The 26,549-nt window shown below is 43.5% G+C and overlaps 1 protein-coding gene across 6 annotated transcripts in view; it reads right to left on the minus strand.

Moving 5' to 3' along the window:
- GALNT1 (polypeptide N-acetylgalactosaminyltransferase 1) overlaps positions 1-25,759 on the minus strand; it is a 150,302-nt gene extending 124,543 nt beyond the window's left edge. For 2 of the 6 annotated variants that reach the window (XM_089305805.1, XM_051851986.3), the window contains exon 1: positions 24,811-24,953. The gene's annotated coding sequence lies outside the window, so the exon portion shown is untranslated. Of the gene's footprint in view, positions 1-24,810; positions 24,956-25,547 lie in introns of those variants that run through there. The other 4 variants (XM_051851988.2, XM_051851985.3, XM_051851987.3 and 1 more) reach the window with 4 other exon arrangements.
- Between the last annotated feature and the right edge of the window lie 790 nt (positions 25,760-26,549).

Raw genomic sequence — 26,549 nt, forward strand, 5'->3', positions numbered from 1 at the left:
CTCTAGTCACTGCTTAACTGTTTCTGATGATTTCTGTTACCTTTCATTTTTAGAAATAATTCTTATATGAAACATTTTTGTGAAACAGCTACAATATCTAAAATGCCATGACAGTGAAGAATTAAAACATAAAAATTAGAGCTACAATTAATCTAAATAACTAATTGTTTAAAGTAGTGCTTTCAATTCATACATTTAACACAGAATCTGACAGAGCAAACAGAAAAGATGTTCCACGGTAGCAATTAGCTACAGGTAATATTATTCAAGAGAAAACGTCACCTTAAAGAAGAGAGCTGAAAAAGAAAACCATTTCCATATCCCAAGAGATGGCTGCCGGAACAATGCCCTGTTAATATCTCATGTAGTCCCACACGTTCTGCATAAACTGACAGCAGTTTAACTTGTCTGAATTTCTTTGGATAAAAATTCAATTTTAACCTAAGCTTGTTATGTAGATATCCTCCAAAGTACCACTAATAGCAATCAATGATCAACTTCCTAAAGACAAAACGCAGGGAAAACAGTAAATGAGGATAAGATTTGAAGTAAAACAAAACACTAGTGGCAAGTCAGTTAACGAGCAAAGATCACCATATTAAAAAAGACCAAAAGAAATATTAATTTGATTTAAAAAAAAAAAAAACGAAGTCAATGGAATTACAGGAAATTGGGGTTTATAATGAAAGAAATTACATACTCTTAAAGCATTATACATATACTTTTTGTTAGCTGTAGTAGGTGTAGGGGTTTCTTTTTAGAAAGCTTTCACTCTGAGCCGGCGCCGCGGCTCACTAGGCTAATCCTCCGCCTTGCAGTGCCAGCACACGGGGTTCTAGTCCCAGTCGGGGCGCCGGATTCTGTCCTGGTTGCCCCTCTTCCAGGCCAGCTCTCTGCTGTGGCCCGGGAGTGCAGTGGAGGATGGCCCAAGGCCTTGGGCCCTGCACCCCATGGGAAACCAGGAGAAGTACCTGGCTCCTGGCTTCAGATCAGCACGATGCGCCGGCCATTGGAGGGTGAACCAACGGCAAAGGAAGACCTTTCTCTAAAGGAAGACCTTTCTCTCTGTCTCTCTCACTGTCCACTCTGCCTGTCCAAAAAAAAAAGCTTTCACTCCATTCACTGATAGAGGAGAACTGGCAAGTTCTTGTAAGAAAAAAATACCTATACTTGGATTGACAATGTTTCCTTGAATGGCTACTGTTTAATTTGGACAAAGGTGACCCACTTAATTTCCTGTGTCTTAAAGAAAAGGAGGTAAAAGATGCAGTCAGCTATTCCTTTTTTCCTGTCATTTTAACAAGCATCCTTTATAACTTTAGTAATGATCTTTATTATTGCATTTATCATACTATACTGGTATTACTTACATAGTTTAACATCCTAATTCTAAAATCCAAACCTTCTGCCTAGGGATTCTTGTGGACCAAATCATTTCAGAAATGGGATGCTCAATCTGTATTTCTGTTTCTCTGCCAACTGTGAATTCCTTGAAGACAGGTTTCAGTTATTATTTCATTTTTGTGTCTTTCATTAGTACAAAACCTGAAGTACATGATAAATATTAATAAAATGTTTGGTAAATGAACAAATGAATCTTTGTTTAGTTTGACTGAAACAATACTAGAGCAGAAACTGTGAGAGGCAGTTTAGACTTTCCATACCAAGATATGGCCTCATGCAATAGCTTATGTTTAAGATACATGAATCATGGAAGAAATACAACCATCTATATTTATAAACTACATGTTTACTTTTTAATTTTTAAATTTTAATTTTAATTAGTTTTTAATTCAGTAAAATTCAAAGAAATTATTAAATTTAGCAAGCAAACATACAAAAATCCTGACCAACAACAACAACAACAAAAAAGGCAAAATAATCTAATCAACTGCAGCTCTGTATATTAGTGGTGAACAACTGGAAAATGAAATATCAATATCCTTGGCAGTAGCATCAGAAAAAACATTTCAGAAACAAACAGTAGTTAAGTATTAAGACCACTTCATTGGAACATAGAAAATACTGAGAAGAATCCTAAAAGACCTTACTAAATAGAGGCGTCCAAACTTACAGATCATATGATTCAGTACTGCTAAAATGTAATGCTCTGAAAATTGCTGTCTAGATACAAAGTAATCCCCCCAAAATTCCCATAGATTCTTAAATAAAAATTGACAATGTAATCCTAAATATGTGTCAAAATTTTTAAAAACATATAAAACACACTGTGAGATGTATCCCAAAAGTCATGCCCCTCCTGTAGTTACAGAGTTCAATTGTTGCTGGCACATGAAACACTGGAATAAAGGTACATTTCCTCAATCTCTCTTGCAATGAGGTTCTTTTAGCTTTCCTTTAGGAGAGGAAGTCTTGGGTGAATTTCAGGGATATCTAAAAAGGACTGGAGGGGCTAGCGTTGTGGTGCAATAGGTGAAGCCACCCGCAATGCCACCATCCCATATTAGAGTTCTGGTTCAAATTTTGGATATTCCAATTCCTATCAAGCTCCCTGCTAATGTGCCTGGGAAAACAGGGGAAGATGGCCCAAGTGCCTGGGATCCTGCAACCCAAATGGAGTTCAAGGGTCCTGGCTTAGCCCTGGCCTAGACTCCACTGTTGCACACATTTGGGGAGTGAACAAGCAGATGGACAATCTTTTTCTGTCTCTCCTCTTCTACCTTTCAAATAAATAAAACAAATCTTAAAAAAAAAAAAAAAAAAAAGATGGGGGCACCGTTTCCTCCATTCAGATGTGTGCAATATGAGCAGGATGACTCAAGGGGATGGCGCTGTGGCATAACAGGTTAAGCCACCACCTACAAGTGCCAGCATCTGATATAGGCGCCAGTTCGAGTCCCAGCTGCTCCACTTCTGATCCAGCTCCTTGCTTATGTGCCTGGGAAGCAGCAGAAGATGGCCCAAGTGCTTGGGCCCCTTGAGACCTGGATGAAACTCCTGGCTCCTGCCTTTGGTCTGACATACCCCTGGCTGTTGCAGCCATGTGGGGAGTGAACCAGCAGATGGAAGACTTCTCTCTGCCTCTGCCTCTCCCTCTCTGTAGCTCCGCCTTTCAAATAAATGTGCATATAAATATAAATATGTAAACATATATATATACATACATACATACATGATGGCTTAAGTTTCAATTCAGACCATGACAATGAAGACTAAACCCTTAGTCACCACCAGGTATGAAAGGACAGCCAACATCCCAGGAAACCACAGGGCCACCACACACCAGCCATAAACTACATCCAGACTCGCACATGAGAGAAGTAACTCTTCCTAGGCTCAACTATCCTTACACTGGGTCTAGTTAAGTACTCATATCTAATCTGACCCTACAACAAGCACACAAACTCAAGCATCCTAAGCAAGCAGTAAGAAAATGAACAAAGGTCAGACTTGCTAGTGGGAAGATACTACAGAACACAAGGACACACCAAGGACTCCAGCAGAGCATCACTCAAGGCAATTATTCCGAGACAGTAAGTCTTAGAGCCTTAACTGCAACACGTAAAGTTGAAAGACAGATGAGATTTTTATACTTGTCACAAAACTGAGTCGTTTGTGCTATTCACTTAATATTTTTGGATCTCTTCACAGGGCATAGTAGGTTTGCTCTTTTCCATCCCCTTGATACGACTTGATAAGGCCAAAGGAAATGAGGCTAGGAACACTTTTCATGCAGAAAATCTAACAGTGTGTCCCATTCTCTTTCCCTCTGCAATGGCACTGGCAACACTGAAAACAGTAACTGCTCACTTGATTTAGGTCCCAGAGTGAAAATGAGGCAGGACAGAGACTCCAGCCAGTCAGTAACAAAGCAAACAACATCTGTTATCTTAAGACACTAACAAATCAAAACCACAGGGAGGTTTCACCTCATCCCAGTTAGAATGGCTTTCATATAGAAATCAATAAACAACAAATGCTGGCAAGGATGTTGGTGGGAATGTAAACTGGTAAAGCCACTATGGAAGACACTATGGAGATACCTCAGAAATCTGAATATAGACCTACCGTGACCTACCATATGACCCAGCCATCCACTCCTAGGAATCTACCCAGGAGAAATTAATCAGTAAACAAAAGAGTTATCTGCATTTCCATGTTTACTGAAGCTCAATTCACAATAGCTAATACATGGAATCAACTTAAAAGCCCTTCAACCAAAGATGGTATAAAGAAATTACAGGATATGTACACTATGGAATACTACACAGTGCTAAAAAATGAAACTTGGTAATTTGCAACCAAATGGATGAATCTGGGAAACATCAAACTTAGTGAAATAAGCCAGTCCCAAAGGGACAAATACCCTATGTTCTTTCTGATCTGTGAGAACTACTACAGCAGTAGAAAAGAAATTGACATTTCGAGAAGGGATGACTTGAGTGGCCTTTGTCTTGACTGTTGAGGAACAGTTTCATTTTTGTTTTGTTTTCTTCATACTATGTGTTGAACTTTTTTTTTTTTTTTTTTTTTTTTTTTTTGGACAGGCAGAGTGGACAGCAAGAAAGAGACAGAGAGAAAGGTCTTCCTTTGCCGTTGGTTCACCCTCCAATGGCCGCCGCGGCCGGTGCGCTGCGGCTGGTGCATCGCGCTGATCCGAAACCAGGAGCCAGGTGCTTCTCCTGGTCTCCTATGTGGGTGCAGGGCCCAAGCACTTGTGTCATCCTCCACTGCACTCCCTGGCCACAGCAGAGAGCTGGCCTGGAAGAGGGGCAACCAGGACAGAATCCGGCGCCCCAACCGGGATTAAAACCCGGTATACCGGCGCTGCAGGCGGAGGATTAGCCTATTGAGCCGCAGCGCCAGCCTATGTGTTGAACTCTTAACAGAGTTAATTATATGTGTATAAAGTCAACTCAAAGTAGATCTCAGTAAAAAATAGGAGTGGGGGTAAGGGAGGGAGGAGGAAGTTTGTACCTGTAAAGCTGGATAGTTCTGCATACATTCCTATGGACTTACTTCTAAGGGTACAGTTCAAAAACTTGTCATGGAACTCCAAATCCCACTAAGCTTGGTGGTAAAAATGCCATCTTAACTGTTAAAGTGATCATATTAAGTGTTAAAGTGAACATATAAATAGGATCAAGTATCTGGTAATGATGATAGAATTAAAAAGGAGAAAATGTTCCAACATGGTATAGCAGACGCATAGAATGACAAATACTTTAAGTAACACGCTGGCCTCAGAATCAGCCCCTAAGGCATTTGGATCTGGCTGAAAATCCCATGAGAGCATTTCAGGCATGGAAAGCCAAGACACAGTGGCAAAAATTGTCTTGTATCAAAGATCTCTGTGAGTGAGACCCCAGCAGAAAGAAGTAGCCATCAAAGAAGGATGTACTCTTCTCTAAAGGGAGGACACAGCTTCCACTTTGCTTATGGCCTTGTCCAAATACTGATGGGAGTTTGTGGACTCAAAAGGCTTCCACAGCCTAAGCACCTCATGCCTCAGGTGGTCACTGACAACATACATAAGAGCGTTAATTGTTCAATTAACATGAGTCAGTTCTCAAATAGTTTTGTGTGTGTGTGTGTGTACACCTGTACAAACTGTTAAAATCTTTATCTAGTATAGAGTTGGTATTCTGTTTACAAAGTTAAATGAAAATTAATCTTAAAGGAGAATGGGACTGGCAAGGGGTGAGGGAGGAGGAGGAGTGGTGGGAGGGTGGGTATGATAGGAAGAATAACTATATTCCTAAAGTTGTACTTATAAAATTTGTATTCATTAAAAAATAAATTAAAAAAGACACTAAGATTTTGGTGTTGTCTGTTAGCATAGTGTAACTCACCTTATCTGAACATAAACAAATATGAATGGCTAAACATCCACAATTGTTTCACTATAGCTGCTAATAAAAATACTTGCTTTCATAGTACTCCACATCCTTATGATGCTGAAGTGAACAATATTGTAATATATATGTATATAGATGCAAGCAACTAAAACTCTGAAGCAAGAAACACAAAGTTTAGCTCCAAAGGTTACCTGGGAAAAGGAGCGAAATGTAAGCACATAAAAGCTACTGATTGTAAACTGTCAAAATGTTGATAATTACTGAGGTGAGATGATGATAAATAAAGATTCATTATATTCATATATTTCTGTACTTCAAATGTTATGAAAAAAAGCTCAACCTGAAAGATCTCATAAGGTATTTTATTCCCCAAAGTGCTACTGGTTTTAAGTTTTCTGAAAGAAAAGTTTTTAAAACCCTGTTAGAGGCCGGCACCACGGCTCACTTGGCTAATCCTCCACCTGTGGCGCCGGCACACCAGGTTCTAGTGCCGGTTGGGGCGCTGGTTCTGTCCCAGGTGCTCCTCTTCCAGTCCAGCTCTCTGCTGTGGCCGGGGAAGGCAGTGCAGGATGGCCCAAGTGCTTGAGCCCTGCATCCACATGGGAGACCAGAAGGAAGCACCTGGCTCTTGGCACAGCGCCGGCTGTAGCAGCCATTTGGGGGATGAACCAACGGGAAAAGGAAGACATTTCTCTCTCTCTCTCTCTCTCTCTCTCTCTCTCTAACTCTGTCAAAAACAAACAAACAAACAAACAAACCCTGCTAGAAGACTTTTCCAGGACAACTTATACTCAAGCTATAGAAATGGAATGTCTTGGGCTACTAGTCTATGAATCTATTAGAAATATAACAGAAATCTGTTATCTCTCATTAGTTTTCAAGACCCCTCCTTTTAATTCTCAATTATGTTGAATTAGATATTTTCACAGGTTCTAAAACTAGTGGTCTAACCTGCTACACCACAGCACCGGCCCCCTGACTTCCTTTTAAAATGCTAGGAAAAGGGGCTGGTGCTGCGGCATAGCAGGTTAATTCAACGCCTGCAGTGTTAGCACCCACGTGGATGCCAGTTCGAGTCCCAGCTATTCCACTTCTGATCCAGTTCCGTGCTAATGGACTGGGAAAGCAGCAGAAGACGGCCCACATATGTAGGCCCCTGCAACCACATGGGAGACTCAGAAGTTCCTGGCTCCTGGCTTCAGACTGGCCCCAGTTCTGGTCACTGCAGCTATTCGGGGAGTGAACCAGCGATGGCAAATCTCGCTCTCTCTGGTCTCTGCTTCTTTCTGTAACTGTTTCAAATGAATAAATCTTTAAAAATAAATAAATAAATTTGCTACCAATATCTAAAAAGCAGAACATTTCACTTGAAAGATCAAGATTTCTGGCTTCTCTCATAAAACAAAACCTCCAATGAGCAAACAACCAAAAAGCAAAATCCTAGAAGCTGATTAATGACTGCCCCTTGCAATGGGGTATTTGCCACCTCTAGTGCATCTCAACAGACATTCCTTGTCCCTGTCACCATCACACTGACCCATAATCCTTACTTCCCTAGTAGGCCACTCCCTGATGCTTCCATTAATAGGCTCTGCTGCTTTCTATCTTAAAAAGCATTTCCTTCAACTACCCCCACTGCAAGCTTACAGCATCCCTCTTCCTCCTCTTCACAGTATTTCCTCAAGAAATGGTCCACATTTGCCATACCACATTGTTACCATGCATTCACTCCTGTTCCCTTGTAATATGATTTCTGCTCCTACCTCTGCTCAAACTAAAGAAAACAGAGAAAAACATTAAATCTTTCCACAGTCCTATCTGTTCAACATCACTGGATAGTCGTGATTAACATTATCAAGTCCCTTCTCAGCTTTCCTGACTTTGCCCTCTTCTAATTCTCAGGTGAGGAAATTATGTAGACCTCTCAATGGCTGCACATCTGAAAGCACCTCTGCAAACCATGTGGCCGCCTCTGTGCTTCTTTCTCACAGGCCCCATTCAGCATGCTCTCTTTTCCCCTGTAACACCGCTACCAGCCTCCAGTCTCTTAAAGGGTTTCTTTTAAGGGAAAAAAAAGGACTCAGTCCAAGGCAAAGGTTAAGTAAAGTGATTTACTAAGTACTTACTGATCATTTCTCAGGCAACAGGCACTAGTGCTTAAGAGAACAATAAAAGTCCCTTACCCTCATCTAAGGAATTCACAATCTAGAACCGTCACAGAGAGCTACACTGAGTGACAACGTGTTCCATGATAAAGAAAAATGGGGCACTAAGGAAAGGTCAGGGAGTGCCAGAGCAGCTTGCTCAGAGAACCACCAAAGCCTACTTCTCAGCCTCAGACATATCCACTTCAAATCCTTTCAGTCCAGCCTCCAGCAAGAAGCTCCTAACTAATCCTGCCTCTTCTTCACCCATCCTACCCATTCTCCAGGCTGCAGCAGAGAGGATCTGTCTAAAATCTGTAGCAGAGCACTCACCTGCTCAAAACAGTATGGAGAATAACGACACCCACCAGCTGTTCCTTATCCCTTTTTCTACCTTCCACCCCACCTTCCCTTCCACCAGTGTCCCTTCAGCCACAGGACCTTTCAGTTCCCTGAGCAAAGTAAGTCCCTGCTGTTTCATGGCCTCTGCATATACCATTCTGTCTACCAGAATCCTCATGCCCCTTGCTTTGTCTTATTAGTGTCTTTCTGAACTCTACCTCAGTTGAAATGCCATTTACCCATTATTTACTTAATTGTCTCTATATTTGTATGCCTTGTTAAACTGTATAATCAACGAAGACAGAAACCATGTCTGTTTTGTCTTCAGAGTATCTGGCACACAACAGATATTCAATAAATACTTACTCAATGAGGACAGAAAAAACTTTCCTCCTCTAGGTCGCTAACTTTTAAGTATCCCCTCAGGCTTATTCCTCAGCCCTCTTCAGTACTCCTTGTCTTCATCATCTCAATGCTGATGACCCTCATCTGTATCTGTACTGCCAGTCCTGACCTCTCCCCACAAGGTTCAGTTCTGCTATGATGCCTGCCAGACAGCTCCACCTGGAATCCCTCTCCAGCATCTACAACTGGATGACATCCAAGACAAACTCATTTGCCATCATAAACTTGGGGTTCCCCCACCTCGTTGCTGTTAATAGCAACATCCTCTCAGATGTCAAATGACTGACTACTCTCTTTCCTTCACCCACTGATACAAACATCTAAAAGTGTAACTGTATATTCCTGTACACAGAGTCACCAGAACTAATGAATTAGCCTCATTTCCTTCCCCCAGATATATATATATATGTATATACATATACACATATATATGTGTGTGTGTATATATATATATATATTTGAAAGGCAGAGTTAGAGAGAGAGAGAGAGAGATCTTCCATCTGCTGGTTTACTCCCCAATGGCCACAATGGCCAGAGCTGGGCCAATCCAAAGCCAGGAACCAGGAGTTTCTTCTGGGTCTCCTATGTGAGGTAAAGAGGCCCAAGCACTTGGGTCATCTTCTGCTTCTTTCCCGGGAGCATCAACAGGGAGTTGAATAAAAAGTGGAGCAGCCGGGACTTCAACCAACACCCATATAATATGCTGGTGTGGCAGGCAGTGTCTTTACCAGTTATGCCACAGCACCAGCCCATCCCTCAGTCTTTTGAAATTACTATCCTACATGAAACAACATCCATACTCTCCATCCTCTCAATACTGCACAAACTACCCTAATAAGTCATCTGATTTGGTGGTGAAAACCATGACCTCTGGAGCCAGAGCGTCACGTTAAAAGCACAGATATGGGGACAAATACAGATCCTAATTCACCATCCACCTCTCTGTGTCATATAATTTCACTGCAAAGATCAAACGAGTTAATACAGGTCAATAATCAGAATAGGGCTTGGCACATGGCCAGTAAAATCTGTATTATTTAATTTGTGTTTTGTAGCCCTATGTCTAATTACCAATAACCTAGATTCCATTCTGTCTGAACCACGTCACTGTTGTCCTAGTACTCCATACACTTTCTCTTCAGAGGGAAGAGTCCACCACAGCACAAAGACCAGGTAATAAGCTGTCAGTGTTGCACCCTCTCCTCTAACTCAAAAGCATTTCCATTCAAAAGTTTCTGCCACAAAAGGTCCTTTGTCTCCAGGAGTGTATATCTAGCTCATGCACTGAAATGTCCCAAAATGTTCATCAATGAATCTCCAGCCTTGCCTAAAGTGTCTCAGTCTAAAATTAAACACTCTTCTTAGCTCTACTTTCTCTTTTCCCTCTCAAGTTTTAGAACACAGACCATCTTACTATGCTTTTCCAAACCCTGTGGCAAAGCTGTTTTAGTTCTCTTTTGTCCTCAACCCATGATATATCTTTTTAAAAGATTTATTTATTGCAGAGGCAGAGAGAGAAAAGTCTTCTATCTGCTGGTTCACTCCCCACATGGCTGCAATGGCAAAGCTGGGCCAATTTGAAGCCAGGAGCCTCCATCTACTGCTTTCCCAGGGCCTAGTAGAGAGGTGGATCAGAAGTGGAGCAGCTGGGATTCAAACCAGCAACCATATGAGATGCCAGTGTTGCAAGCCTTACCCTCTATGCCAAAGCACTGTCCCCTGAGTTAGAATTTTTAAAATAATCAAGTAGCAACACTCCAGGCAGTACTAGTCAAAGTGGAATCCCTGGACAGTAAACTGATACCTTGACCCTGAGGAGGTGAGTAGAGGTTGAAAGTTAGCATTCAGGGGCCAACGCTGTGGTGTAGCAGATAAAGCCGCCGCCTGCAGTGCCAGCATCCCATATGGATGCCGGTTCAAGTCCCGGCTATTCCATTTCCAATCTAGCTCTCTGCTATAGCCTGGGAAAACAGTAGAAGATGGGCCCCTGTACCCACGTGGGAGATCTGGAAGAAGCTCCTGGCTCCTGGCTTCGGATCAGCACAGCTACGGCTGTTGCAGCCATCTGGGCAGTGAAACAGCAGATGGAAGACCTCTCTCTCTCTCTCTCTGCCTCTCCTCTCTCTGTGTAACTCTGACTTTCAAGTAAATAATAAATAAATCTTTAACAAAAAAAAGTTAGCACTCAGAAAACTTGATAGCAATTTGACAGGAATTTCACATCTACTGAATCCAATTTTTTTTTTTTTTTTTTTTTGGACAGGCAGAGTTAGACAGAAAGAGAGAGAGAGACAGAGAGAAAGGTCTTCCTTTTTCCGTTGGTTCACCCGCCTAGTGGCCGCTTATGGCCGGCACGCTGCAGCCAGGAGCCAGGTGCTTCCTCCTGGTCTCCCATGCAGGTGCAGGGCCCAAGCACTTGCGCCATCCTCCACTGCCTTCCTGGGCCACAGCAGAGAGCTGGACTGGAAGAGTAACCAGGACAGAATCTGGCGCCCCAACCGGGACTAGAACAGGGGGTACCGGTGCCGCAGGCGGAGGATTAGCCTAGTGAGCCACGGCGGCTGCCTGAATCCAATAATTTTTAAAATGGGAGTTATATACTGTAGTTTTTAACTGTTCTTTTTCTTAAAATTCATATTTTACATCAGCCTAAGGCAAAAATCAGCCTAACAAGAGTGGGGTCGGCATTGTGACATAGCAGATAAAGCCACCGGGCACCATATGGGCACCAGTTCAAGTCCCACATGCTCCACTTCTGATTGAGCTCCCTGTTAATTCACCTGGGAAAGCAGCAGATGGCCCAGGTGTTTGGGCTTCTGTACCAGTGTGGGAAACGAGGAAGAAGCTCCTGGCTCCTGGCTTCAGCTTGACCCAGCCCTGGCTGTTGCAGCCATTTGGGAGTGAACCAACAGATGCAAGACCTCTCTTTGTCTCTCCCACTCTCTCTCTCTCTTTGCCCTTCAGATAAATAAGATAAATCTTAAAAAAAAAAAAAAAAAAGTGAATATGTTAAATACTGGTCAGCAACATCTACTTCTAGGACAATGAAGTGGACACACAACTCCTCATTCTTTTTTTTTTTTTTTAAAGATTTATTTTATTTATTTGAAAGACATAGTTACAGAGAGAGAGGTCTTCCATCCACTGGTTCACTCCCCAGATGGCCGCAATGGCTGGAGCCGAGACGATCGGAGCCAAGAGCCAGGAGCTTCTTCCGGATCTCCCACATGGGTACAGGGGCCCAAGCACTTGGGCCATCTTCTACTGCTATCCCAGGCCATAGCAGAGAGCTGGATTGGAAGAGGAGCAGCCAGGACTAGAACCAGCACCCATATGGAATGCTGGCACTTCAGGCCAGGGCATTAAACCCGTTGCCCCACAGCACCGGCCCCACATCTCCTCATTCTTACCACAAAGTACAACCAACACAATGTAAAACCAATCTCGGGCATTTAAGTGTAGTGAGAAGGTGGACTGACGAAGGACCTCAAAAGTCCCAAGAAAACCCTTTCCCTAGCTAAAGGACGAGGAAAGGACATCCTCATAAGAAAAAGTATCTTGGGAGAAAAAAAATTCTATTTCGGACAAGTATCACAGAAAAAACTGTGACTCCACTCATGTCAACAAAAGTCAAGTAAATAACCAAGACTTCACACACTCATCAGGCTATATAACAAGACAGCCCAAACCCCTCCATACCAACTATGGAACCCAAGATTCCATCCACACGAGTAACAAAACACCCTTCCAAAACCTCTCCACTAGGACTCCTGGACCTGTGTCTGCATCTGGTAATAACAAGATACTCTAACTCTTGAGTCAAGGAAGGCCAAGTAGGGAAACCATACTTCTAATTTATCCTAGTGAAAACCCCTCTGTCCCAATCTTTGCCTCCTGGAGAGGTGTTCAAAAAACAGCCAGCTGGAGAAGATAGTTCATGGGTACAAAGGTACAGCTGGAAAGGAGGAATAGAATTCTAATGTTCTGCAGCATAGCAGGATAACTATGATCAACAATTATTAATTGTAGATTTCAAAACAGCTAGCAGAGGGGATTTTATATGTTCCCAAAACACAATTATAAATGAGGGGATGATTTGCCAAATTATCTTGATCTGATCATTAGACACCATATACGTGGACTGAAATGTCACACTATAATTTCAAGATGCAATGACTTTGAACAGCCCTTGTGTTAACTGTTGAGGAACAGTATATTTTTTATTTTTTCGTGCAAGTTGTTGAACTCTTAGTACAGAGTTTGGTCTTCTGTGCATAAAGTTAATCAAAATGGATCTTAGTGGAGAATGGAACTGGGAATGGGAGAGAGAGGAGGAGGAGTGGGAGTGTGGGTAGGAGGGCAGGTATGATGGGAAGAATCACTATATTCCTAAAATTGTACTTATGAAATGCATAAAGTTTGTATGCCTTAAATAAAAGGTTTCTTTGGGGAAAAATGTTACACTGTACCTCATAAGTATGCATTAACTACTATGTGTTAATTAAAAATAGTTTTTTTAAAAATCAAAGTAGGGGCAGGCGCTTGGTTTAGCATTCAAGATGCCACCTAGGGTGCTTGCATTCCATGGGAATACCTGGGGTTTGAATCTCAGCTCTGCTCCCAATTCCAGCTTCTAGGCAGCAGGTGATGGCTCAAGTAGTTGAGTCCCTGCCACCCCACAGGGGAGCTCTGAAATGAGTTCCCAGCTCCCAACTTTGACCTGGCCCAGCTCTGGCAGTTGTGGACATTTAGGGAGCAAACCAGTGGATGGGAGAAATTTCTCTCTCTCCTTTTCAAATAATACAAGAAAAATTTTAAAATTAATTTATTTTATTTATTTGGAAGGCAGAGTTACAGGAAGAGGAACAGATAAGAGAGAGAGGTCTTCCATCCTCTGGTTCACGCCACAATAGCCAGGCTGAAGTCAGGAATAAGGAGCTTCTTCCAGGTCTCCCACATGGATACAGGGGCCCAAGCACTTGGGCTATCTTCCACTGTTTTCCCAGGCATATTAGCAGGAAGCTAGATGGGAAGTGGAGCAGCTGGGTCTCCAACCTGCCCCTGTATAGGATGCTAGCATCATAGGCAGCAGCTTTACCATACCACAACATCGGCCCATAAATTTAACTTTCAAAAAACCAGCTAAAATAGAAAAATAAATAAAATCCAGAATTTAATAACCTAATATAAAAATATTCAAGCTTCCAGAAATAGTATCATTCAGCATACCAAAAGCCAGAATGAGCTCAAACTGAATAAAAAAGACATCAGCAGATGCCAACTCCCAGATGACAAGATACATTAGAATTACAACTTTAAAGCGGCTGTAACAGAAATGCTTCAGCAAGTACAAGCATGCTTGAAACAAATTAAAAATACATAAATAAAAAGCCTCAGAAAACAAGCAGAAGATATAAAGAACTGAATCGGAAGTTTAGAGCTGAAAAACACCAAAAGTAAAAGCTTAGTGGTAGACTACAGCACAATAAAAAGAAATGAACTGGAAGACAGATGAATATACAGTACCCAACAAAGAAAAACAGACTAAAAAATAAAAGGATAAACCCTCAGAAACTCGAGGACTATTAAAAGGAGATCTAACATTCAAGTCGTAAGTCTTGAAAAGAGAGGAAAAAGAGAGAATATTGAAAAAGTATCAAAGAAATAATGGTGAAAACTCCCCAAATTGACAAGAGAAATAAACCTACATATTCAGTAAGCTGAATAAACCTCAAGTAAGATAAATCCAAAGAAATCCACACAAAGACGTATCAGGAAACTTGAAAACTACAGAAAAAAAATCCTAAGAACAATGAGAAAATGATACCTTAACTATAAAAAGAGGCCAAATTATCTGAATGACAATGGATTTCAAATTTGAAACAATCGAGACTAGAAAAAAGGGCTGTAATATTTTACAAGTGCTGAAAGAAAAGACTATCAACACAAAGTCCTTTACTCAGAGAAAACGTCCTTCAGAGATGAAGAAAAAAATTAAGACATTCTCACATGAACAAAAAACTAGAAGAATCTGTCATTAGAAGACGTATCCTAAAAAAAAGGCAAAGAAAAGTTCCTGAAACAGTAGGGAATTGATAAAAGAAGAAATCTTCAGCTATCAAGAAAAAAACACAATAAAAAATATGAGCAAATACAATAATAGGCTTTGGGTAAAAACAGTAGGATTTCCTTCTCCCTTTGAGTTTTCCAATTTATGTTTGGCTGGAAGCACTTATAAAACTGCCTGATGTGATTCTAAATTTATGTAGATGAAACATTCACAATTATAAACAGGGGGATGCAAAGGGAAGTAATGTTTCTATTCTTCACTGGAAATAACACCAACAGACAATAAATTATGTACCTATAACATAATATCTAGAGCATCCAACATAAAGAAAAAACAACTACACAAAGAAATATGATAAAAAACAATACAGATAAATCAAAGTGAAATTGTTTAAAATATTCAAGTAAACTATATGAGAGAAAGAAAAAAAAACATGGAACAAAACAGGAAATAAAACTAAGATGGCAGACTTAATTAAGCCTTAATAAAATGGTAACCATACCAAGTGTCAATGGTCTAAATACATTACTTGATAAAACAGAGACTGGCCAAATGGATTAAAAGTAAGACTCAGCTATGAGCTGTTTACAAGAAATGTATTGGAGCTAGCACTATGGCACAGCAGGTTAAAGCCCCAGCCTGCAGTGCCAGCATCCCATATGGATGCCAGTTCGAGTCCTGGCTACTCCACTTTCGATCCAGCTCTGCGATGGCCTGGGAAAACAGTAGAAGACAGGCCGGCGCCATGGCTCACTAGACTAATCATCTGCCTGCGGCACCAGCACCCCAAGTTCTAGTCCCAGTTGGGGCGCCGGATTCTGTCCTGGTTGCTCCTCTTCAGTCCAGCTCTCTGCTGTGGCCCAGGAGGGCAGCGGAGGATGGCCCAAGTACTTGAGTCGCTGAACCCACATGGGAGACTGGGAGGAAGCACCTGGCTCCTGGCTCCTGGCTTCAGATCAACGCAGTGCCGGCCGTGGAGGCCATTAGGGGAGTGAACCAACAGAAGGAAGACCTTTCTCTCTGTCTCTGTCTACAACTCTCTCTCTCTCTGTCTCTCTCTCTCTCACTAACTCTGCCTGGCCAAAAAAAAAAAAAAAATACAGCAGAAGATGGCCCAAATGCTTGGACCCCTGCACCACTGTGAGAGACCCAAAGGAAGCTCCTGGCTCCTGGCTTCGGATCTGCCCAACTCCAGCTGTTGTGGCCATTTGGGGAGTGAACCAGTGGATGGGAAGACATTTCTCTCTGTCTTTCCCTCTCTCTGTAACTCTGCTTTTCAAATAAACAAATAAATATTTTTAAAAAATAAATAAATTTACTTTTAGCTATATAGGCAGGTTGAAAATAAAGATATGGGCTGGCGTTGTGATGCAGCAGGTTAAGCCACCACCTGACAAACTGGCATCAAATACAGACAACGGTTCGTGTCCGGGCTGCTCCACTTACAATCTAGCTAATATCTGCTAATGTGCCTGGGAAAGCAGCAGAAGATGGCCCAAGTGCTTATGCCCCTGACACCTACATGAGAGAACCAAATGGCTTCGGCCTGGGCCAACCCTGGCCGATTGGGAAGTGGACCAGCAAATGGAAGAGCTCTCTTCCCTGTACCCTGCGCCCCATTAACTCTGCCTTTCAAATAAATAAATCTTTAAAAAATAAAATTTAAAAAGGATAGAAAAAAGTGTATCACAAAATCAAAGGAAAGCAGTAATGGTTACGTTAATATTAGATAAAGTATAACTCAGAGCAAGGAAAATTATTAGAAACAGAAAAGGACATTATATAATGACAGAAAAGCCAACACACCATGAAGAAAATACACAAATCTAACTGCATGCACTAGAGAGCTGCAAAAACAACCGAAATATCTGAAAGTACAAACAAATCCACAATTATATATAATAAATATAATTTATTTATATTATATAATTTATATATTTGTATCCAATGTATATCTTTATAATTTATAAAGAATATAATTGGAGACCTCAACACTCTTCTCTCAAAAACTGGCAGAACAGATGGAAAATAAGCAGACACAGAAGTCAACATCACCATCAACTTAGAAAATAACTCCTTCCAGTACCAGCAGAAAACACGTTCTACTCTATTGGCCACAAAATATATACCAATACAAACCAAATTTTGGGTCATAAAACAAATCTCAATAAACTTAAAAACTAAAATCAGTGTGGAAATCAAAAACAAAAACAGATGGGGCCAATACTGTGGCACCGTGGGTTAAGCCACTGCCTGTAATACCAGCATCTCAGTAGTCCTAGTCCCAGTTACTCCACTTCTGATTCAGCTCCCGAACATGGACCTGGAAAAGCAGTAGAAAATGGCCCAAGTGCTTGTCCCCTGTAACTCACATGGGCGACCAGGATGAATTTTCTGGCTCTTGGCTTTGGCATGGCCCAGCCCTGGCCATTGCAGTCATTTGAGGAGTAAACCAGCAGATAGATCTCTCTCTCTCTCTGTCTCATTCTCTCTCTGTAACTCTACCTTTCAAATAAGTAAAAAAATGTTTAAAAAAATAGGATTAAAATAAAATACTTTAAAAAACTGAAATCATACAGAGTGTATTCTCCAACCATAATGGAATCAAATTAGAAACCAAACAAAAGGTAACAGGAAAGTCTCCAAACACTTGGAATCTAGACAGAATCTTCACAATTATCCATGGGCCAAAGAGGAAGTCTCAAGAGAGAAATACATACTACATTGAATAAAACTTAAAAACACAGAAACAGTGCTAAGAGAGAAATTTACAGTGCTAAGTGCCCTCATGAATATAAATGGAAAAGCCCTTCAAAAAACACTAGTAAATAGAATTTAGAAATATATTTTAAGAAATCATTCACCAGGACCATGTAAAGTTTTGAGATGCAGGCTGGATCAATAATCAAAAATCCATCAGGAGCATTATCTTAACATAATGGTTAAGATGCCACTCAGGAAACCTGCATCCTGTACTAGAGTACCTGAGTTTGAGTCCCAGCTCCACTCCTGATTCCAGCTTCTTGCTAACATGCACCCTAGGAAACAGCAAGTGATGGTGCAGGTATATGGGACCCTGCCACCCAAGTGAGAGACCTGGACTGAGTTCCCGGCTCCTGGCCCAGGCAGAGTGATCATGATCACGTATCTGGTAAGTGACCCAGAAAATCAGCATACTCTCTTCTTCTGTCTCTCTGCCTTTCAAACAAAATAAATTTTTAAAACTTTAAAATTGAGGCCTGTGCTGTGGCACAGCAGGTTAAAGCCCTGGCCTGAAGTGCCAGCATCCCACATGGGCACCGGTTCTATCCCAGCTGCTCCTCTTCCGATCCAGCTCTCTGCTATGGCCTGGGATAGCAGTGGAAGATGGCCCAAGTCCTTCAGCCCCTGAACCTGTGTGGGAAACCCGGAAGAAGCTCCTGGCTCCTGGCTTCGGATCGCCCCAGCTCTGGCCATTGTGGCCATTTGGGGAGTGAACCAGCGGATACAAGATCTCTCTCCGTCTTTCACTCTGTCTGTAACTCTGCCTCCCCAGTAAATAAGTCTTTAAAAAAAAGTCAATTATATTTTTATATACCAACCAGGAATGCAGACACTCTCAAATTAAAAATACCACACCACTGGGGCCAGCGCAGTGGCGCATTAGGTTAATCCTCCGCATGCAGCACCGGCATCCCACACGGGCACTGGTTTAAGTCCTGATTGCTCCTCTTGGGGAGTGAACCAGCGGATGGAAAACCTTTCTGTCTCTCCCTCTCACTGTGTGTAATTCTACCTCTCAAAGACCTAAGTGGAGAGACATAGTGGTAGATACAGATTATTCTATAATTTAAATCAACAGGCAAAGGCATGAAGAGCTTAAAAAACTTTTAAAGAATAAAGTAGAAGGGATCAGTCTGTTCCATTTCAAGATTTATCATGCAGCCAGTTTGAGTCCCAGCTGTTCCACTTTCAATCCAGCTCAATGCTAATGTGCCTGGGAAAGCAGCACAAGACAGCCCAAGTACTTGGACCCCTGTACCCACATAGTAGACCTAGAAAAAGCTCCTGGCTTCAGCCTGGCCTGCCCTGGAGGCCATTTGGGGAGTGAAATAAATCTTCTTTAAAAAAATTTATTGGGGCCAGCACTGTGGTGCAGTGGGCTAGGTCACTGTCTATAGTGCTGGCATCCCATCAGAGTCCTGGCTGCTCCACTTCTCATGAAGCTCCCTGCTAGTAGGTTGCCAGAAAGCAGCAGAGGATGGCCCAAGTGCTCGGGTCCCTAACCCACATGGGAAACCTGGAGGAAGCTCCTGGTTCTTGGCTTCGGATCGGCCCAGTTCCTGTCTTTTGGGCCATTTGGGGAGTGAACCAGCAGATGAAGGATTTTTCTCTTTCACTTTCTCTCTCTCTCTCTGTAACTCTGCCTTTCAAATCAATTTTTAAAAAAGACTTAAAAAAAGTTTATTAAAAAAATGAGATATCACTACATACCTTTCAGAAAGGCTAAAACAAAAAACAGTGTCAATGGCAAATGTGGCAAGCACACATAGAAAATGATCAATCACACACTACTGGTGGGAATGTAAACTGGTACAGCTACTGTAGAAAACAGCTTAACAGTTTCTTTAAAAATGAAACATGCAACTACCACACAGAAAACTGTTCATGAATGCTTACAGCAGCTTTATTTTTAATAACCCCAAATTGGAAACAGCCAGATGTCCAATGAATGAATGGTTAAAATAATCATAAAAGTACATCCATACTATGAACTACCACTCAGCAATAAAAAGGAAGCAGCTACTAATACATGTAACAACCTGGATGAATCTTCAGAATGAATCTTCAGAGAATTACACTGAGTGGAACAGCCAATTCCAAAAGGTACCTGCTGTCTGATTCCATTTATAAAACATTCTTAAAATGACAAAATTATAGAAATGGGCAAAGAGATTAGTGTTAGTGTTTACCAGGGTTTTTAAGGAGGAGGGAGAGAGAGGGAAGAAGGTAGAGATATAAAAGACCAACATAAGGAAACTCTGTAGAGATGAAAATGTCCTATATCTTTACTGTCCCCTATCACAGTTGTGATATTATTCTATAGTTCTATAGGAACAACAGGTGCGTGGGATCTTTCTGAATTATTTCATATAACTACAAATGCTTCTATGATTACCTCACAATAAAAAGGGTTTAATTAAAAGGGAAAAAAAACTGTACTTCTATTCACTATTTTAAGGATAACCACCCAAATGTGAACACTTCAGAATGGATGTCCCATCAACCCTCACTTTGTGTTAGACTAAGTGAGGTACACAGATATAAATGTAAAGTATCACTTCTACCCTTAAGACATCATACATTCAAGCAGAGTGACAAGCACAGGCATAAATCAAAAAAGAATGCCTTCATAAAGGAGATGGGATACGAGTAAATCTCTGAATAAGTGGTAGTATTTAAACAAGTTCAAGTGGAGAGGGAGCTGTCTTAGAAAAAAGAACTCAGGACCGGCACCGTGGCACAGTAGGTTAATTCTCTGCCTGCAGCGCCAGCATCCCATACGGGCACCGGATTCTAGTGCCGGCTGCTCCTCTTCCAATCCAGCTCTCTTCTGTGGCCTGGGAAAGCAGAAGATGACCCAAGTGCTTGGGCCCCTGCACCTGCGTGGGAGACCCGGAAGAAGCTCCTGGCTTCCAATCGGTGCAGCTCCAGCCGTTGCGGCCATTTGGGGAGTGAACCATTGGATGGAAGACCTTTCTCTCTCTCTCCCTCTCACTGTCTGAAACTCTACATCTCAAATAAATAATAAAAATAAAATCTTTAAAAAAATAACTCAAATACAGAGTCAGAAATATGCATGCTGCCTATGGAAAAAGAGCTGTGTGTGTGTGTGTGTGTGTTTATGTATTGACATAAGAGGAAGACAGGGCAAGCAGTGTGGAGGTAGTTATTGGAAGGTCTCCAAAAGCCAAGGGCAGGGGCAGGAGGAAGAACTCATAAATACAGAGCCAGAAATATGCATGCTGCCTATGGAGAAAGAGCCGTGTATGTGTGTGTGTGGTGAAGTAAGAGGAAGACAGGGCAAGTAGTGTGGAGGTAACTATTGGAAGGTCTCCAAAAGCCAAGGAGAGGGGCAGGAGGATAGCGCAGCAGTCGCTGTTTGGGATGACCACACATCTCATATTGGAGTGTCTGGTTCAAGTCCCAGCTACTCCACTTCCAATCCAAATTCCTGCTAATGTGCATTCTGGAAGGCCACAGGTGATAGCTAAAGTACATGCATCCTGGCCAGTCACATAGGAGCCCTGGACTCAGTGCCTGGCTTCTGCTTTGCCCGGCATTTGGGGAGTGAACCAGCAGATAGAAAATCTCTCTCCATCTTGGTCTCTGCCTCTCAAATATAATGAAAATAAACTTAAAAAAAATTTTTTTTCAAGCCACAGGCAGGAGTTAGAATGTTAACTTACTCAGAGTTTTCCTTACCAGCTCAGTCAACCTAAAGCAGCATCCATCCTCCAACACTCTCTCCAGCATTCTTTTATTTAATAGCACTCATCACGCGCTGTAATTACGTACATACTAATCTGCATGCTTATTTGCTTAATGCTATCCATTCCCCAATTATCTTGAGTCTCTAGCACTGGGTCTGGCACACCTTAACCAGTCAATAAATATTCACTGAATAAATGAACACTAACTTACTCATAATTCTCTTCTACGCATCTGCCCCACTCCTTCCATCATATCATTCTCTTCACCACAGTCACCCTGAACTATTGCCTTTTTTCTGTTCTCTCCCATTTTCTTCTCGATCTCAGTCCAGCTCTTAATTCATCATAAAAATAAAACTCAATTTATTTTAAAATGGTAATTCACAACTGTAATGTTGTAACACTCTTGAATCTCAACCAATCAGGAACTGTATCCAAGAATTCTGTAACTGAAACAAAGTACTAAAGTTGCACTGTTGTTATGTAAGAGATATATGCATTATATAAACAAATAAGAGGGAGCTGAAATGGGGTTATCCCTGTTATGCCCTTACTCTCTTGAGTTTAAGAGCCTTTTCCCAGAACTAGAAAATGTATGTACGGAAAGCTGCCCACCAAAGAACACCAGGACAGTACTCCTCCTCCAGGCTGCCAAGTCATGGAAAACAAGGAAAGACAGAAGTTATCAGCCACCAAAGACTAAGAAGGTAAGATGCCCTAGGGGCTGGCTCTATGGCATAGCAGGCTAAGCCCCCGCCTGCAGTGCAGGCATTCCATATGGGCACTAGTTTGAGTCCTGGCTGCTCTTCTTCCAATCCAGCTCTCTGCTATGGCCTGGGGAAACAGCAGAAGATAACCTAAGTGCTTGGGCCCCTACACTCACATGGAAGACCTGGAAGAAGCTTCTGGCTCCTGGCTTCAGATTGGCCTTGTTCCCTCTTTTGTGGTCATTTGGGGAGTGAACCAGTGGATGGAAGACCTTTCTGTCTCTCCCTCTCCATGTCTCTAACTGTTAGTAAAATGGCACAGTCCTGACACCATCCTAGGCTCTAGCCCTCACAGCCACTGCTGGAAGCCAAGTAGCCACAAGGCCCAACCACTGGTGTCAATCCCACCCCCATCCTAATGGGATTTGGAGCTCCTACTTCCCTGCCGGGCCCGGGCAAAGTTTTAAAAGGACCTGTTCCTGAACACGCAGCTCTCTTTCTCTCCATCTCCTGTTATCTCTCTCTCTCTGCCTGTCTCTCTGTCTCTCGATCTCTCACACTCTCCTCCCTCTTCACCCCTTCCCTCTGGTCCGTCAGGTTCCCCCCAATAAACCCTTTCTCTTACTCAGGTGTTTGGTGTGGTTTGTGGCGGCCTTACAATAACTCAACCTCTCAAGTAAATAATAAACCTTTTTTTTTTTTTAAAAAAAGAAGATGCCTAACTACAATGTGGTACCTTGGATTGGATCCTTGGAACAGAAAGAGAATAGTAATGAAAAATCCAAATGAAGTCTGTAATTTAAATTTTAAAAATTGCAAAAGGTGAAAGATTTATACGACTTGAAGAAAAACCAGAGTATAAATTTTAAAAACTGTATCAGAGGGATCAACACACGTATAAGATTCAAATGTCTTAATATTTTATATTATTAAAAAGAGAAGTATGGCATGGAAGTGAGCCAGAAGCAAAACTCCAGCCAAGGTGAGGCTTCCATGAAAAGGCTACAGAAAGATCTCTCTTCATTTTGACTTGGGTCCCATGCTCTCACCTGATGCCATGAGAACTACCTCCCTTGTGATTCCTTGGAATTAACAAATTGTGACTATCCTAGTTTTCTCCTTATTTCACTCAACAAGCATTTATTAAGTGCCTAATGCTTTCCAGACACATAAAGTCTCCAGGGATACATAGCTGGAAAAGGAAGCCACAATCTCTGGTCTCATAAAGTTTAAATTCCATGGAGGAAGCCAGGCATTTAACAAGTATTTGCATAACTTTAGAGTGCTCCCAAGAGTCCTGCAGCCTGCTGCTTAAAAGAAGTTCCAAACTAACCATCATTACATTGAGTTATCACAAACATCTGAATAAACGTGTCTCCATTTTAAAGTGCACACAAACAACAAGGAATCTGGACATAGTAGTATTAATTCAGTTGGTGCGGGGTGGGGCCTGAGATTCTGAAGTTCTTCCAGACGCCCAGGTGATGAGGATATTGCTGGTCCATGAACCACACCTGGAACAGCAAGGCTCTGATGTACCACGGAAACGTCCTCAAACTAACATGTAACATGCAAACTCCATGAAGGCAAAGATATTTTGTCTCTTTTCCGCATCACAGTTCATCCAGGACTGAAAATTGTGCCTTATTGACAGAACATTCAAAGGTTATCTAACGGATAAATGGACGTATGGCACAGATCACCTCTGTTCAACTGTAACCACTCAACGTATTTGGCTGCTGAACACTTAGAACTGCGGCTGGTGTGACTGAAGAGTTGATTTTTTAAAATTTAATTTAAATAGCCACATGTGGTTTGCGGTTACCACACTGGTCAGTCCCGGGGTAGACAGAGATGTGAGGTAAAGGGCACTAGACTAACAGGGTCCACGGCGGAATCCCAATTGGGCCGCTTAGCCAGTGATCTAGAAAGTTAGAACTTCTCAGGGCAACTTCTTCATCTGTGAAATGAGGACGAGACCTCCTAGCTCCCAGGGTTCTGGACAGGATTATATAGCAGTGTGCTACACACAAGGTATGATTAAGGTGACATTCTCTGCCCGCCAGCAACAGTTCACAATCACAAAAGCTACTCTATTGCCCACACTTGCAAAAAAATAATAATAATAACCGAGTTTGGTTTAAGGGTTGGTTGCTCAGTGAGAATTAGGCCAAGGTCATAAACTGGAGGGGAAGGGGGACAGGACCCTCACTTAGAAAGGTAGCCAGGTGAGACAGGCAATGACGATGCAAATGGTCACAATTTGAATATTTAAGTAGGAGTCTAGGGTGAGGAAATGACATTTTCATTCATTCATTCTTCCAGGTAGGGCTGCCACAGGATCTCAAGTCCGCTACTTCCCAGCCACACACCTTTGCTCATTCAGGGCCGGGTCCCCGTCGGGGGCAGCGCCCGGGAAGCCCCCTCCCTCGGCAGCCGGCGAGTCCTCCCCTCCCCCGGCGCGCCGACCGCCGAGGGTCGGGCTGGCACCGCGGCTCCAAGTACCACACACGGCCGAACCAAGAAGCCATATTTAGCGATATTTTTGTCAATAAAACAAACTTCCGTCTTCTAAAGAAAAACGGTTCTAACTCAATGTCAAACTAGGACGGAAACTCGCTGCTCGCCGCAGCTGCCAACCACAGACGCCGCGTGTCCAGCGGCCCCGGAGTCCCCGACCCGGACCCCGCGCCGAGCGCGCTCGCGCCCCGGCCCCCGGCAGCGCCGGCCACAAAGGGACCGGGGACGCGGACGCGGTCGGGCCTCCTTCGCCTTCGCCGCCTCCACCTCCTCCTCCGGCCCCGCGCAAGCCGCGGCTCCGGGACGGCCCGGGAGCAGGCGGACACTCACCTCGCTTCGCGCGCGGCTGCGGCGGCGGCGGCGGCGGCAGCGGCGGCGGCGGCGAGCGCTCCTCGGGGCCGGCCCGGGCGGTCGCGGCGCGGTCCCGCGGGCCGCAGCGCGGGCGCTACTCTCGGGCCGCCGTCCGCCGCGCCGCCTCCTCGGCCACTGCCGGCGGCTCCCCCGGCGGGCGGGCGGGCCCGCCGCGGGCCCCGCCTCCGCCGCGCCCGCTCCCGCCTCCGCGCCGGGCCTCGCGGGCTCGGCGCGCTAGTCTGGGCCGCCCGGCATGCCGCCGCCGCCGCTGCCGCTAGCTCTGGGCCGCCTCAGCGCGGCGTGCCGGGGCCACAGGGCCGCCCCGCAGGCCGCTCAGGCGCGGTCCACACAGCGCGCCGCGTGCTCGGCGCGGCGGCCCGTGCGGCTGCGCTGGGGAGGCTGCTCGGGCACGGCGGGGGCGCCGCGCGCTCACCCGGATGCGCCGGCCCCCTCCCCTGCGGCGAGCCCACCTCGGGGCCGCCGCGCTTCCCTCCGGGCCTGGGAGGTTCTGGCGTCTCGGCGTGGCTGCCGCCCGCAGCCCGACCCTCAGGTGGCTGGGGCTGCGTGGGGTTCGTCCCGGCCGAGCGGTCTCTCTCCCCGCCCCCCCTTTGAACCTGCGTACGGACAAAAGATGCTGCCGCAGCAAGTAAAAATAAAACTCGGGCCGTTTCACGTCGAGCAGGTCACGGGGTGGGAGGAAACAGAGGTGCCCTCACCGCTCCACGGAGGGTTGCAGCCGGAGGGCTGTCGGCGGATCCGCGTCCCGCCCTGCGGAGCCCTGCGCCGGGCGACCCGGGGTGGGCGGTGAGAGGAGAGGCCACCGCCGGGCCTCGGGGGACTGGAATCGCCGGGATCCCTGCAGAACGGGGACTGCTTCGAAAAGTGTACTCGGCTCTGCACCCCGTGGGGCGTCTTCCAGGGCGCCCCCTTTGGGACGCACCCCTCCTTAGTACCAATTCCAGTACCCAGCCATCGCCTGCCCTGAAGACCAAACGCTGCTTCTTCACTCGCTCCTGGCACAGCCAACCGTGGTTTTAGTAATTGGATTTCTACTTGTTAAGAGATTTGTATCTTAGGCCTTGCCAGCCAATAACAAATACTAAGAGATTTCTATTATTTAAATGGACCCATTGAAAAGTTTTAAATATGGTCATGTAACCCAAAAAAAAAATTGGCAAAATTTAGCAGGAGATTTTTCTGGAATTTTAATATTCTATTTTGTGTTTATCTACATCTTCCAAGTAGTATTCTAAAATGAAAGTTAAAAGGCAGAATTTTTTTAAAAGTACTTGTTTTTTGAAACACAGTCTGTTATGACTAGCCTGGTAATGTTCCACAAGAAAAATTCTCTTTGAAATAAAGATGTGATCTTCAGAAAGCCTGTGTCCAAAAATATACTTGGGAGGAAAGATTTGCAAATCATATATAGGAATATATGTATATAAAGAATTTATATGTGTATAAAGAATTCCTACTACTGAATGCGAAGACTAATAATCCAATAGAAATGAGGAAAAGGACATTTTACCAAAGAACTTATTTAAATGATCAATATTTACATAAAAAGATATTCAACATTAGTCACTAGGGAAATGCAAATTAAAAACAACCATGGGAAAGCTCTTCACGCCCACTGCAAGGGCTGTGTTAAAAAAGACAATAAGTGTTGGTGAAGAGATGAGAAATTAGAACCCTCATACACTGTGACAATGTAAAAT

Source organism: Oryctolagus cuniculus, chromosome 10 (assembly GCF_051225735.1).
Source record: "Oryctolagus cuniculus isolate XC-2025 breed Fujian yellow rabbit chromosome 10, ASM5122573v1, whole genome shotgun sequence".
In the NCBI taxonomy this organism is placed as follows: domain Eukaryota; kingdom Metazoa; phylum Chordata; class Mammalia; order Lagomorpha; family Leporidae; genus Oryctolagus; species Oryctolagus cuniculus.